Source organism: Xenopus laevis, chromosome 9_10L, assembly GCF_017654675.1.
Source record: "Xenopus laevis strain J_2021 chromosome 9_10L, Xenopus_laevis_v10.1, whole genome shotgun sequence".
Classification (NCBI taxonomy): domain Eukaryota; kingdom Metazoa; phylum Chordata; class Amphibia; order Anura; family Pipidae; genus Xenopus; species Xenopus laevis.
Window position 1 is genome coordinate 11,290,409 of NC_054387.1, and position 14,948 is coordinate 11,305,356.

The window sequence follows — 14,948 nt, forward strand, 5'->3', positions numbered from 1 at the left end:
TAAATAACTGTCGGAGCCCCAGGGTAAGAGGGAGTAATCCCACCAGCAGGGCAGAATTGTCCCCACTGGGTCCCTTACATAAACCCATAACAGAGGATATAGTAGAGAGCTTGTTACAAACCTGCTTTATAGTCTGTGTGAGTTTAAATGGGAATAAGTGAGAATGGAAAGGCCTATGTGGGCAAAGTACAATGGAATTGTTAGATAGGAATCAACTGTGTTTCGAAGAGCTCATTGATATACAGACCGGTTTATTGAGGCAGGTGCAAAATTCCACCACCAACCAATCAAATCATTGCATTTTTTTGATGAAATATGCAGTGGCCCAATCAACTCTAATCACTGATTTATTTCCATTGAAAAACATACTTTACATACTGTAGGCCGCATAGGTATTCCCCTGTACTAAGCACAATTCAGCAGGAACAGTCCCCTAAGTTTGCTCTTAGTCTGTACAGAGAGATACCATAAAACTATGGCAGCATAGGTATTCCCCTGTACTAAGCACAATTCAGCAGGAACAGCCCCCTAAGTTTGCTCATAGTCTGTACAGAGAGATACCATAAAACTATGGCAGCATAGGTATTCCCCTGTACTAAGCACAATTCAGCAGGAACAGTCCCCTAAGTTTGCTCTTAGTCTGTACAAAGAGATCCCATAAAACTATGGCAGCATAGTTATTCCTCTGTACTAAGCACAATTCAGCAAGAACAGCCCCTTAAGTTTGCTCATAGTCTGTACAGAGAGATACCATAAAACTATGGCAGCATAGGTATTCCCCTGTACTAAGCACAATTCAGCAGGAACAGCCCCCTAAGTTTGCTCATAGTCTGTACAGAGAGATACCATAAAACTATGGCAGCATAGGTATTCCCCTGTACTAAGCACAATTCAGCAGGAACAGTCCCCTAAGTTTGCTCTTAGTCTGTACAGAGAGATACCATAAAACTATGGCAGCATAGGTATTCCCCTGTACTAAGCACAATTCAGCAAGAACAGCCCCTTAAGTTTGCTCATAGTCTGTACAGAGAGATACCATAAAACTATGACAGCATAGGTATTCCCTGTACTAAGCACAATTCAGCAGGAACAGTCCCTAAGTTTGCTCTTAGTCTGTACAGAGAGATCCCATAAAACTATGGCAGCATAGGTATTCCCCTGTACTAAGCACAATTCAGCAGGAACAGCCCCTAAGTTTGCTCATAGCCTGTACAGAGAGATCCCATAAAACTATGGCAGCATAGTTATTCCTCTGTACTAAGCACAATTCAGAAAGCAAATTTTGGGTATCAGTGCCCTTCATATCGCATGTAATAACCACTCTGTAAATCTATTTGTTGACCATGTCACATAGATAATCATCTTAATAGTGGAACACAATCGCCACAGCCAGAAATTTAATGAAAAAGCTGTTTAGGGTGGGGATGAGTAAATTAATGTTCCGTTTCTATTATATTTCTCTTTTAATTAGCTAATTGGAGAAGCCTTGCAGTCTCTCTTGGATGTGATTGTTAGGAAACAAAATTAATCATCGCTTTTATATCATGGAAAGAATAAGTGAAGCTCCATTTAGACGCCGGCTTATTATAAATCAGAAACACAACAACCTCCTAAATTTGTTTTTTTGTAGAGATACCGTGAACACAAAATGACACGCTTTTATAATCCCATTAAATTTACCACTCGGGTTTTAATTCTGATTTATTCTCTGTAGCATCAGCGGCTCATGTTTCAGTGATTTGTTTTAAAAAGTTCCGATTTTATTTCCTTTGTCTCCGTTGAACTTTTGAACCTCTCCAATGTCCAATACTTAATTATTTATTAATGATTTAAAGGGGAACAACCACTCAAAAACTATTTTTTGCACAACAAAGAAAAATATAATTTTTTTTTATCTAGGTATTCATGGAGAAGCCAATGGGCAATATCTAATCTGGAGGCACAATTAACCCATAGATCAACAGTCAACTGTGAAAGTCTTACAACAACATCTAAAATATCATCGGCTTACAACGTGATTCTATGTTGCTCACTGTATATAAGAATGTTTTAGGGTGGTATTTACTATGTGCAGGGCAGGGTGCAAAGTGGAAAAAGTAGCATAAGCCGCCATGTTTTTTCCATCCATGATTACAGAGCTGCCAGTGATTGGCATTGTTGTATTCCTGAGTCATGGTCTCTGTGTGTGCCCTTACCCTAACTTGCATATCTGAATGATAGACAATTTAGGGGACATACAAAGATTCGGGGAGATTTAGTTGCCGGCGACTAATCACCCCTTCTTCGGGTGATTAATCTCCCTGAAAAGCCTTCCTGCCAACTAGAATCGTAATTGGCAGCGGGATGGCACTCGGATCGCTTCATTTTCTGAAGTTGCCCGAAGTTGCCTTATGGGTAAACTTTGGGCAACTTCAGAAAATGAAGCGTTTTGAGTGCCATCCCGCCGGCAATTTAGATTCTAGCTGGCTTGAAGGCTTTTCAGGGAGATTAGTCGTCCGATGAAGAGACGCTTAGTCACCGGGCGACTAAATTTCCCCGAATCTCCACATCTGTCTCTGCCCTAAGGGAGTGCTGCTGGCTGCAACGGATTCCCGTCTGCCCTGTCAGCTTTGGACTTTGGATTGGATTTTCAATTTAGCACTAGGTGCAGATAGACCCCGACCCTAAATGCAGAGTACTAAGTGCTTTTGCACTTGTATCTGAGGTCTTTGTAAATGACCCCTTGGTTCTTATTGGACACTGGGTTGTTCTAGCAAATCATAACAGTTAATCCCTTTAATACTTCAGGCCACCTGCTCACAAAGACCCCTGGCTTTGGTTTCCCTTTACCTTCCTATCAAAAGAATTAGAAAATTATATATCGAAGAACAATGGGTATGTGTAAATGTCCACTAAAGGTTGTTAGGTCTCAGCCTTTGTATTTTGTACAGGTATGGAAGCAAACTAGGCTGGTTTTGCTTCCGATAAGGATTAATTATATCTTAGTTGGGATCAAGTACAAGCTACTGTTTTATTATTACACAGAAAAGGAAATTGTTTTTAAAAATCTGAATTATTTGATTATAATGGAGTCAATGGGAGATGACCTTTCTGTAATTCAGAGCTTTCTGGATATTGGGTTTCTGGATTAAAGAACCCATACAAAGAGAAGATGTCTGATGTGGCTAGCCAAGGTCATGGGAAAAATGCCGTTGTCTCTCGCTATTCAAATTAGAGCCGGAATCTCTACATTTGCTTTTGAAGTTTATCTTAAATCAGTTCAGATTTCCCAGTACTGCAACATAATTGATAAAAGACTTTATATGTATGCCGGGAAGTACATTTGGGTAAAATAATATCAGTTTAGATAAGATAAGAGCCCTTTTTATGATAATGTATAATTATCCCGGAATAAATAAAGGGGAATATGACTCCAGAGGCTCATTGTACACATTCTGCTGTTTGGTTTACTTGGTTACTAAAGATAAGGGATCTGGTGACAGGTTCACCTTTATGTTTTACTGAAACTTTAGTCTGCAGTCCTGTCCTGCTTTATGGCTGAGATTCTAGCTATCTGTATAACAGAGCATTCTGTCCCAGTGGCTGCACAGATCCTATCTGATTCCCATTGTAAGCAGCAGTCCTGTCCTGCTTTATGGCAGCTGAGATTCTAACAGAGCAGGTGGCTGAATTTGTTGAAATAAACCAATATAAGAAAGCATCGAGTGGTGATGGAAGGCAGGATCAGAAACTACCAGACAATAATTAGGATTGCATTAAAATATACATATTATGGTGTCTTTTAAAGCAGTCTCCCAGAATCCTCTCTGATCATCCCCTCCAGAAAATAATGTGTAATTATCAGAAGCTGAGCGAGTTCTTTCTCCTCTGCAAGTCCTTCCCCTCGTGCTTTGTACCTCTCATTCTATTTCATCTTCTCTACTGCTCTCTTTGCTATGATTTAAAAGCTGACCCCTGCCTTGCAGCACTTGGCTCTTTGATCTGTCTGAGCTACTGGAGCGGGTTTGCTGAGCCGCAGAACTTTAACTCCCTGAGTTCTGTCTGATACGATCCGAGCTCTGTGTCTGACCACGTTCATACCTTACCACAGCAGGTTTCCTATTTTTTTATATTTTAAATTATCAGCCTCATGTTCCCAGTGACAGGCAGATGGTATTAAAGCCAATGCCATAAGGCACAGAAAGGATCAACGGGTAACGGGTGTTTTCTTGCAAGTCCAAACTCTCATCTTCAACAGGCAACCAGTGGCCATCAGGGCATGCTGGGAGTTGTAGTCTTACAAGGCCCCAGGACTACTGTGCTAATTAGAAGGAATAACGCATAGATCCCATATTCCTATTGCTTTTGTATTTTATTTCTCAGACAAACAAGACAAGGATGTTTCAGCCAAGATGTACCAACGGGGACCTGTCTCATTAATTTTTTAGCCTGTGCTCGACCTCACGCTGTAAGGAAAGGGGAGTAAGGGATGCGTCAGAAGGAACAGGCAATATCTTTTTCATGGGCATCAAATAGTGGTTTCTAAAAAACCATGGCTATAAAAAGGAAAACAAACAATAAAAGGGGCTGACATAGTCAATATAATGAACACGGCCCAAATTTACCTTGGGGTCAAATTCAGTGGTACAGAGACTGTTACGTGCCTTAAATGGAAAATTCATATTTTAGCAACTACCACTCCAGAACAATACAGTATTGCATTAAAGTGCTAAACATGGATCCCTTTGACAAATATTGCACTACGGAGTATCATTATAACTCTCCTCTATGATATAATTTTCAGTCCAAGCCTTAAAATTTTCCGTAGGTTTATCTTTATCCTGCCGTTAACTGGAATCATTCTGGTACACAGAACATTCCCCAGTGAGGAATTTCAGAGCAATCAGATTGGCCCATAATTTCGGTAGTTACGTCTTGGTAGAGGTTAAGGGTTCCATCATGCACTTTGCGTGGCTTACCGTTTTTATTTATAGCGGCAAGCAATGCCTTCTTTATCTTTAGTCCTCATAACCTTTTCTGTGTCCCCCATAAGTGTGATGGAGATTTTGTTATACAATTAATTGAATGCTGCGCCATAAAAACAGGAGCCATTGTGGTATAATACAAATGTGGTTTCGTTTAATTCTTCTTACCATTTACTAAGAACGAAAGGGGCAAAGTACAAAAAATGCAACGATTTTGGAAAAACCTTTTGTTACCCACAGTGCAGCTTTTTCCTCAGTACTATGGGGACATGGCAAGGCAAAAGTGGCAGATAAAAGCATACTAAGCCGTTGAGACTTTCCTTGGTGGAAGAAGACTGAAAGTCTGGCTTGTGTCTTATTCTAAAGATGTAGACTAGTTCCAAGGTAGTAGTAGGGCCCATGGCAAAACTGACTTTGGCCCCATTATTTTGTAAAAAGAGCTCTGGCCAGATCTGTGTTATCTGCAATTACTGCCTGGCCTATGACCTCTTAGGAGGTCATCAGAGTTGCTCTACGATACTTTATGGTGTAACATATGAAGGTTTACAGTTTTCATCAGACAAACAGTAGCAAACTCCCAACACTTTGTGGGGTCATCAGACCATCTTTATCTGGTTTCCAGTAAGAGCTTAAAGTGGAACAAGATGGCAATATAGTCAGTAACATCAGGCTGTCATGGGATACTGGGAGCCACCCTGCTAGATTATAGTAACAAAGGCTTTTCTATATCGGGCCTGTGCCTTTAAGAGAGACAACATAATTAAAATTAACTGTGTTCTCAGCCCACTTGTTTTAAATATTTTCTCTGGGAGTCAATCCTCGCCTGCCCAGTATGTAGCACCAAGCAAGCATTGATCCCCTGAGTCTTCCCGCAGAGATGGAAGTCATTGATCGGCCCTTTCTAGAGTTCTTCACCGACAATAACACAAAGTTTAAAAATCAACTATATTTCTTCACGAATGTAGAAAAAATCTGATAAATTTGAACATTTCTTATAGGGATGTGGTAAAAGCTAAAGAATGGTCAGCCCAGATGGGTAATCATAAAATGATGGACCCCAGTCAGGGAACAGAGCATGGGACACAGGAAGTCCAGTCCATTAATAGTCTGATCTGTATCGAGCTGTTAGGAGACCAGATTCAGTCCATAACTATAGGTAGTATTAGTAGAAAACTATTACCCCAGATGCACATGGTCCTAAAGAATGATCTTGTCTTCTGGTCCCAGTTTGAGCCCTTTCATTTGTAGAAAATTGTAGATAATCTCCATGTAGCACAATATTTTGACCACTGATCCCAGGGGGATAACTTAAAGTCCTTTGGTCCTCCCATTTAGACAACTGCTACCCATATGTCATAGACATTACTCACAGAGTATATATGTCAAGGAGTAATCCTAATCCTTCCTCTTGACCCATATAATTAATGTAAGCCCAGGTCAATCGGATCACTCAGACACCCTAGACTACAGAGTCCCTACTGCTCTGGATCAGTTCATTCTGACTTGCAAGGGGTCAGAGGGGTGAAAAAATTGAACGTCCAAGGCCTCCACCAAATACCCCCCCATAACAGTTACAGGATATTTTTCTTTATTATTACATCACTGACTCTTCCATGACATCTTTGTTCTGCACAACCTGCAGCGGCAATAGCCTCGTGGATGCATCAGCTTCCGATGCCAGTGAATACATAATTATGTTTCTGTTAAATTAGATATTTCCATCCTTTGTCTGTTCTTATATAATGAAGCTATTATCTAATACAGCTTTTCTTTGTCTACAGGGCTGCTCTTGTATCCATTAACGAGTCCCGTATTGCCTCCTGTTCCCATTCAGAAAGGACTGAGCAATGCAGAGTGTGAGCAGCAAATTCATTTTTCCTCAGCTATTCTTGCTTTCCCATCTGGTGTCCGCTGATTAGTTTATTTCCTTCTTACAATGCAGAGGCGTAAGGAACGGAGAGATTATTTCATCCATTCATACATAATAAAAACCTGAGGTGTTGTATAAAGAAACCACACCTTGTGCATCCAATCCCTGGTCTATGATGTGTGAAATGGACGTTGTGCATACTAAATGTGTTGTCTCTATTCAAATTCTATTCAATGCAGTGGAAATAAGGGGCTGCAGGCATAATATCGACTCTCTTAAATGGATAAAGCCTTTCCTTTATAGGAAAAAGTAATTTTATTTTCCTTGATACTGTACTTTTTTTGGTTGGAAGTATTCATACTGATTGATAGATTCTGCATTCTGCCACTAGATGGACTTAAAGGGAAGACAAAAACAGGATAGACAAGTCGCTGTTGAAATCCTCGGAAAGTGGCATTGCTGCAAATACTTGAGACATCATTGAAACCAGTCCTCTCAGCATCGGAGAACGGAAATCATGCGCCATTATAAGTGAAGCTGGAAAGGTTTAGGTTATATTACAAAAGAGAATACTTTAAATACATCAATGGTTACCCACATCCTTAGGCTGAAAATTCAGCATGGGCCATATGGGTCAACCTAATATCTTGATAGAATCTTGAGCTGTCTTCATAAAACTGTTGGGATTCTATGTCTACAGCAACCTTGGCTATACCCTTAAAAACCCATGGGGTGATTACTAGACATCATTACAGTCGCTATGGAACAGTTTCAAGCAAAACATGACATCCCTTCGCCTGGAAAACAGTTTTGTAAACTTGCGGCTGAAATTTCAGGTACATGAAAACTTTATAGAAATAAAGAAAATAACATGTTACTGGCAGATGGAAAGCGAGCAGAAGCCAAGAGCACGAATCATCATGATGAAAAGCATAGGACGATGCTGATGTCTCCGAGATGTTTCTCTGGCACAGCGTTTCTCTGCAGCCCCCTTCCCCGCACTGTCATCGAAAATAAGCAACCTGCAAATGTCACTGAATGCAGCGAGTGCGCAGGGAGCTATTTTGTTTTCCTACAAGAAGTGAAAAGAACAAAGCTCGGTGACATTACCGTGTCCACTGCTGATGCGACAGGAGACCAAAAAAGCCTGAGCCTCGTGCTCTTCATTCCATGATAAGGATTTATGGCATCTGTAGTGCAAAATAAGAGTTTAAATGGCAAATACTTCAGGTGATAATGCTGGAAAAACTCACCTTCTCCAAAATGACATTTACCGTCATTTCAGCACTAATGCTTGGAGGGCAAAATCTTGATATTTATAACTTACACATGATGTCAAGAGTAGAAACAGGGTATAGAAACCTTTTTTCTTGCACCAATCAGCATTATATCTGGCCTTCATGATGGGTGTAAATATCAGCAAGCCAGAACTGCAATCGTCTCTGTATGTAAAATAGCAGCTGATGTAGTGCTGATTTTCATTGGAGAATCCTCTCCCATATATAAGTACAGTAAGTTCAGGCTTCCTACTCTGAAGAGCTGGGAAGGACAATGGGAGATTTGTATGGAAACATGATACCTCCCATTAATGCACAGGTCATTGATCATGCCATAGATGAGCTTCATGAGTATATCATATGGTTTTTCTCATTGGCATTGGTCAAGCCAAGGGCTTGGCATTGGGTAGTTAGGCCATATATATGCAGACAAGGCAACTAGAAGTTTAACCTTATTTCCCTACCATTGTGCACTGCCTTAAATTGCATTTAATCGGCTCACCAAAATATTTGTTGGAAAATAAAATACAATTATATCTTTACTTGACTCCATTGATCAAACCCTTCCCAAGCTCCGCTTGAAAATCCAGTTGGAGAAGAGTAGTTTATAGGTCATTAAATGAAAATCTTAAAAAATATCCCCAAATTCCTGCTGACTTGCATTAAAACAAGGTATAGCTTTAGCTATTGCTCTCTCCTTAATATAAATACGGTGTACTTTAAACTCTTTTGGCTTAACATAGGTTAGCAAGAAACCTTGTCTTGTAATTTTAATAACCTTTTCTCTATGTTTTTGTGTTGTTTTTACTTGGGATTTTGAGAGTGTAGTGGATCATTCAGGGCTCTGTCCTCCCAGAATGCAGCTTTGAAGAAACCCTGGGGGAACTGTCCAAACCTGGGGTAAGGGACCCTGTCTAGCCATGAGGCAAAGGAGTTTCTGAAGAACCTTGACCCTTTTGAGCTGGGGGTTAAGTATAGAAGAGTAGACAGTTATATACATATATACAACCATAAGTTGCGGGCATGCAAACTTCCCCTCAGTCAATTGTGTGAATAATCCGATTTATTAAAGGTACTTGCATTAAAAGGCACTCCTTGCACTTCTGGGCGGCATCTACAAGGTCGGAGCGAGAACAAAAAAAGGCTGTAATCTATTAAAGATTGAAATCTATAAATCTGAGCCTGTATTGACAATACATCAGAGTAATGGGAGAATGTGTAAGAAAAGAAATGGCATGATAGTAAAATTTAGAAAATAAGGTAATTATTAACTGTATTCCTAAAATGCTAGCATTTAGTTGGGTGCAACTTTGTATTTATAAGCCCCAGTTAACAAAATCATTGTTGGTTAAACGCATAAAACATATCAGAAGCCATCAATAAGCGCCGATGAAAACATCACATGAGATTTGACTCCATGTTTGATTAACCATCTTCCAAAAGGAATAATTAGAGGTTAGTGACTTGAAACTCTCCAAGATTGGCGTCGTTATTCATTTAATGATCCTTCGTCTCCAGTCGCTGAAGGGCTGCCCGCTCGGATAGATAAATATCCATGTTTATTGGGGCCTGTGTAATTTGTTATCAGTTTTGGAGTTTTAGCTTTGATGGAGTTCATACTTTTTTTTTGGTGCTCAGAAACGTTTCTGACAGAAATGAATTCATTTAAAGGGGAAGTTAGAATTAAAGATAACCGCCTCTGTTAGGAGTTGGGGTATGGTTGGAGAAGTGTTTGCCTGAAAAAATAACCAAGGTACTGATATGGCTAAGCCAAGCCTTTGGAGTACTGTTGTTTATCAATATCACTATTACCTTACCCATGACCTCCTATGCTATCTGTGCCACTGTCTCTTGAGCAGACTCCAAAGTTCAAGCTGACATCAACTATGAAAGGGTTCCTTGTCTGCCTTACGGGTGAAGGAATCCGTCTGAACCATTTGCTGCTGGGCAGACAAAGCCCACAGGCATACCAAGCAAAGAATTTCATACTGGCAGGGATAAAAGGAAAGAGGGCTCCAGGCTATGCAGGCTTTGGCACCAATCTAGGTGGAAGATGAAGCAAAACTGGGATACCCATCCCATTACTCTCCAGTGGTTGTCCAACTACAGCTTGCAGCACCCCCCAAACGTCTTCTCAAGAAAGTGACTCTATCCCCTGCGTGCCTGTGTTCAGTTTAGACTGTAAGCTCCTATGGGATTGAATAAGCCAACATTCTCCATAAAGCTCTGCTATACATGGAAGTAAACAAGAAATAGATAAAAACAAGAGAAATCCCATTTAGCAATGTTGTATAAGTCGTATTGTTTTTTGTCTAGCTATTTGATACACATTTGTGCAATTAAATGCAAGGCATGCAGCGTACATCAAGGAAAGCAGAACATGTCAATAGAATGCATTATGCTACACATCAACAGTCTCAACGAGGATTAAATTATTAACCAAGATGAAGAATGGCCCTGTCTCTTGAGAATATTCCCAACACCCTGTCTTGTTACCATGTTTATTTCATTAGCGACAACGTTAGTAATGGCAAACAAGAGAAAGGCATTTCTATCTTTGTATATATTGTATGTCACACATAGGGGGTCAAATAATAAAAGAGGTAGAAATGTCTTTATCAGTACGTTTCTTAAAAGCTGTTCAGCTCTTGAATGCAGGCAGCGATGCATTAATTAATGAGAGGAAACAAGTCCATCTCCATTTTGGAGTGCAGAGATAGAAGGCAATTTTTTCTGTAATTTAGTTACATAGTTGGGTTGTTAAGTAACTAATGTCCATCAAATTCAACCACTCCAAACGAACCCCAGTGTACATATATTAATACACTTATACAGACCTAGCTATATACTAACATATATTATTATATATACCAATATCTATAGTAATTATAGATCTTAAGATCACAATAGCCTTGGATATTATGCTTGTTCAAGAAATTCTCTTAAAGGAGAAATAAGTCCCCCTTTAGCCAAAAATCCCCACTGGCCCCCCTCCCTGCCTCCTCTCTGCACAGTCTTACCCCTGAATTGTGTTCCCTCTAGAAATACAGACCGCACATGCAGAGTCAGCGCAGTGGAGCTCATGGGTGCCATCTTCCGGCCCATTCGGTATTCTTCAGGTCTCTTCGGCAAATTCCATTATTTTCGGCGCATGCACAGTTTTCATGAACTCGAAGATTGCTCCAATTGCGCATGCGCCAATGCGGCGCTCACATTGCATACCATAGCGCCGGAAGATGGCACCCGTGAGCTCCGCTGCGCTGATTCTGCATGTGTAGTCAGTATTTCTAGAGGGAACACAATTCAGGGGTAAGACTGTGCAGGGGGGCAGGGAGGGGGGCCAGTGGGGACTTTTGGCTAAAGGGGGTTTTAGTTCTCCTTTAAAGGCATTAATAGAATCTGCCATCACAACAGGCAGTGCATTCCACAACCTCACTGTCCTCACTGTGAAGAACCACCTACTCTGCTTAAAATGAAAGTTCTATTCCTCTAGACTAAAGGGGTGTCCTCTGGTGCATTGATCTTTTCTAGTCAGATAACATTTCCCGCACTATCTTTCTATAATGTCCAAAGTACTGGTGAAGAGTAACCATGTCCCCTCGCAAGCACCATCTTTACTTATACTGTAGATTAAATCTTCCACCAGCTAACCAGTTTAGTTGCACATCTCTGCACTCTCTCCAGCTCATGAATATCCTTCTCTTAAGGACTGGAGCCCAGAACTGCACTGCATACTCCAGGTGAGGCCTTACCAGGGACCTATAAAGAGGCAAAATTGTGTTTTCATCCCTTGAGTTAATGCCCTTTCTATGCTATATAGAATTGTATTTGCTTTAGTAGCCACTGAGTGAAACTACCTAGAGTTAAACAGCTTATTATCCACAAAAATCCCCAGATCCTTCAGGACGCCCCCAATGTCAGTGTATAACTCACATTTATGTTATGTCTACCCAAGTGCATAAAGTTGGTGCTTTCTATAGCACTCCAGAGAGCTTGGTAAACATATATTGAAAAATTAGTGCCCCCTGTAAATGGTAAGATAAACAGTGAATTATGGGATGGGAGTATAGGTATGGGATCTGTTATCCGGAAATCCGTAACCTGAAAGCTACAAATTACAGAAAAGCCATCTCCCATAGACTCCATTTTATTCGAATAATCCAAATTTTTTAAACTGATTTACTTTTTCTCTGTAATAATGATTTAATCCTTATTGGAAGCAAAGCCAGCTTATTTGGTTTTATTTAATATGAATGTGATTTTCTAGTAGACTTAAAGTATAGAGATCCAAATTATGGAAAGATCCATTATTCAGAAAACCCCAGGTCCCCAGCATTCTGGATAACAGGTCCCATACCTGTACTGCCGAGTGGTGAGGCACCATGGTGGCAGCAAAGGGTGCATCACAAGTGCAACAACATTATAACTTTCCCATTAGCTTGATGCACAGGGACTTATGAGCTGGACTTTGAATTTTTAAAGACTGCCCATTCAATAGTTTTTGTGTTTTTTGTGAGACCCTACTAAATTCTCTCCAGAACCACAAAGCTAAATTCTAAATTCTTTATATAGGTCTTGAATCCAAGGTTGTGACACATGAAGACGTTATTAGCCGCTTCCTACCATTTCCTTGCTGAATACAATTTTCCCTTGCCAATTCTCTGGATACAGTCCCCTTTTTTTATTTGCAAGAAAATCTATTTATGGTTTGCTCTTCTGGTTGCCTTGGAAACCTGACACCTGTTTTTGGCACCTATTTTATGACTTATTGTAATGAGGAGCAAACTTGGGACTGAGAGCAGCTTTCCTTTCATCCTACTTCTTCAAAACGCATCTCTTTGATAACATCGCAGGGAACAAAGCAGTTGGTTTGGGATTGAGGGTAAGGGCACACACAAAGATTCGGGGGGTTTAGTCGCCCATCGACAAATCACTACTTCTTCGGGCGACTAATCTCTCCAAAAAGCCTTCCCTCTGGCTAGAATGTAAATCTCCGGCGGGATGGCACTTGGAGCACTTTGTTTTCCGAAGACGCCCAAAGTTTCTTTGTGGGCTTCGAAAACGAAGCGCTCTGAGCGCCATCCTGACGGCGATTTAGATTCTAGCTGGCGGGTATCCAGTTCGGGGAGATAAGTCGCCCGAAGAAGAAGCGGTTTGTCGCTGGGTGACTAATCTCCCCCAGTAGCTTTGTGTGCCCCTGCCCTAAAAAGTTGCTCAGAAGGCAACTGATTTACTTTGTTTGAGACTATACTTATGTGATATTCTTGACTTTATCTCAAGTGACAGGGGGTTACTGTGCCATATATACTGGTGCCACTGTTTCATATAATGCTGGGGCCATTGTGTTTTATGTTCCTGGGCCACTGTGTTGTGAAATGTTGGGTCAGTGTATCATTTAATGCTGGTGAATAGCCACAGTCCAATATTTCATAGAAGTAAAGGTTACAATAACAGGCATCTTGGTGAGCCGTCAGTGGGAAAGGACAAATAAAGAATACCTATTAATGGTTTCACCCTACCCAATAAATTATAGTACATCCCAGTTCGTAATATAATGGCCATTATTTTGCTCCCATACACGGGTCAATAATTTGAACTTGGTCAAGTGTGTCCAGGTCAACAGGCAGTATTCTGTTTCCAACAATTTCTTCAAGTTATCTACGTAGGCTGCCTTTATTGTACCCCTGAGAAAGCCAAATGGTAAGACTTAGGAATCATTGGCATGTACCTTTGACCCTGTTACTTGTTTGTTTTCACTTGCAGCTCACCTTTTATACTGTCCTTTTATCATATTTACTCATCATTATTTATAAATGGTTATATTAAACATATTTCATGATTAATTCATATACGCAGTCGCGTAAAGGTAACTGCGTATATGAATTAATCATGAAATATGTTTAATATAACCTTATGTAAAAAATGATGATTACATATAATATACTTACGGAAGTGTGTGTTCTATTGAGACCAATCTCCAGCCATCAAATATATAGCGACTGCCTTGCAGCACGAGCTTCATTGTTATCCTATGCACAGAACATGGTGTTTTTCTTTGATATTGCATCTTTATTGTCTTTCTTGTCCCTTATGTTCTTGCCAAAAAAGATTTTGCCATTTTACGCAAAAGTTCACAATGTGTAGTGAGAGTTGATGAAGGTGCCAACATCTTCTCTTGGGTTTATGAGCGAAGAAACAAGAAAATTCAGTTTAAAGCAGCAACATACAGTGATAATAACACTTCTAAACTCCAGGCCCTCATCTGGAGAGAAATGGGGCTTCTATAGCAATGACACAGGTACAAGCACAGGACAAGGCACTTTATTTAATTGAGGCATGTGCCTTAAAAAAGATAACCTTAAAAACACAATAGGACTATTTGACCATCAACATGGGTATGCTAGTCTTGTAGGGAGACTTTGCATATCAACAGCAGTCAGTGGTAGGAAAGGGAGCTAATATTACAACATGAAGGGAAGAGGATGGATAAAGGGAAAGCGTATAGAATTGGTTATCATTAAAAGATAGGCTGTATTGAAACCCAGGGTACCTGCCATGAAAATAAGTAAGATAAAACAAAAGTCACTCCAAGGAAACAGAAAGAATAGGAGACATGACCTAACAATGGATGCCTGACCTTGCCTGGCACAACAGGGAGGACATATTATTTGCTATGATTTCTGTACTAACTAAAACTTTCAGCTGCCGTGCCTTCTCTCTGCCTGTTCAGCCACCCAACTCCCATGTGAGAGCAGAGCAGGGCAATAAATAGACAAATACTGGAGCACAGGAAAAATGATGGTCACATATAGTTATATAGCAGTTGCGGCTCAAAAA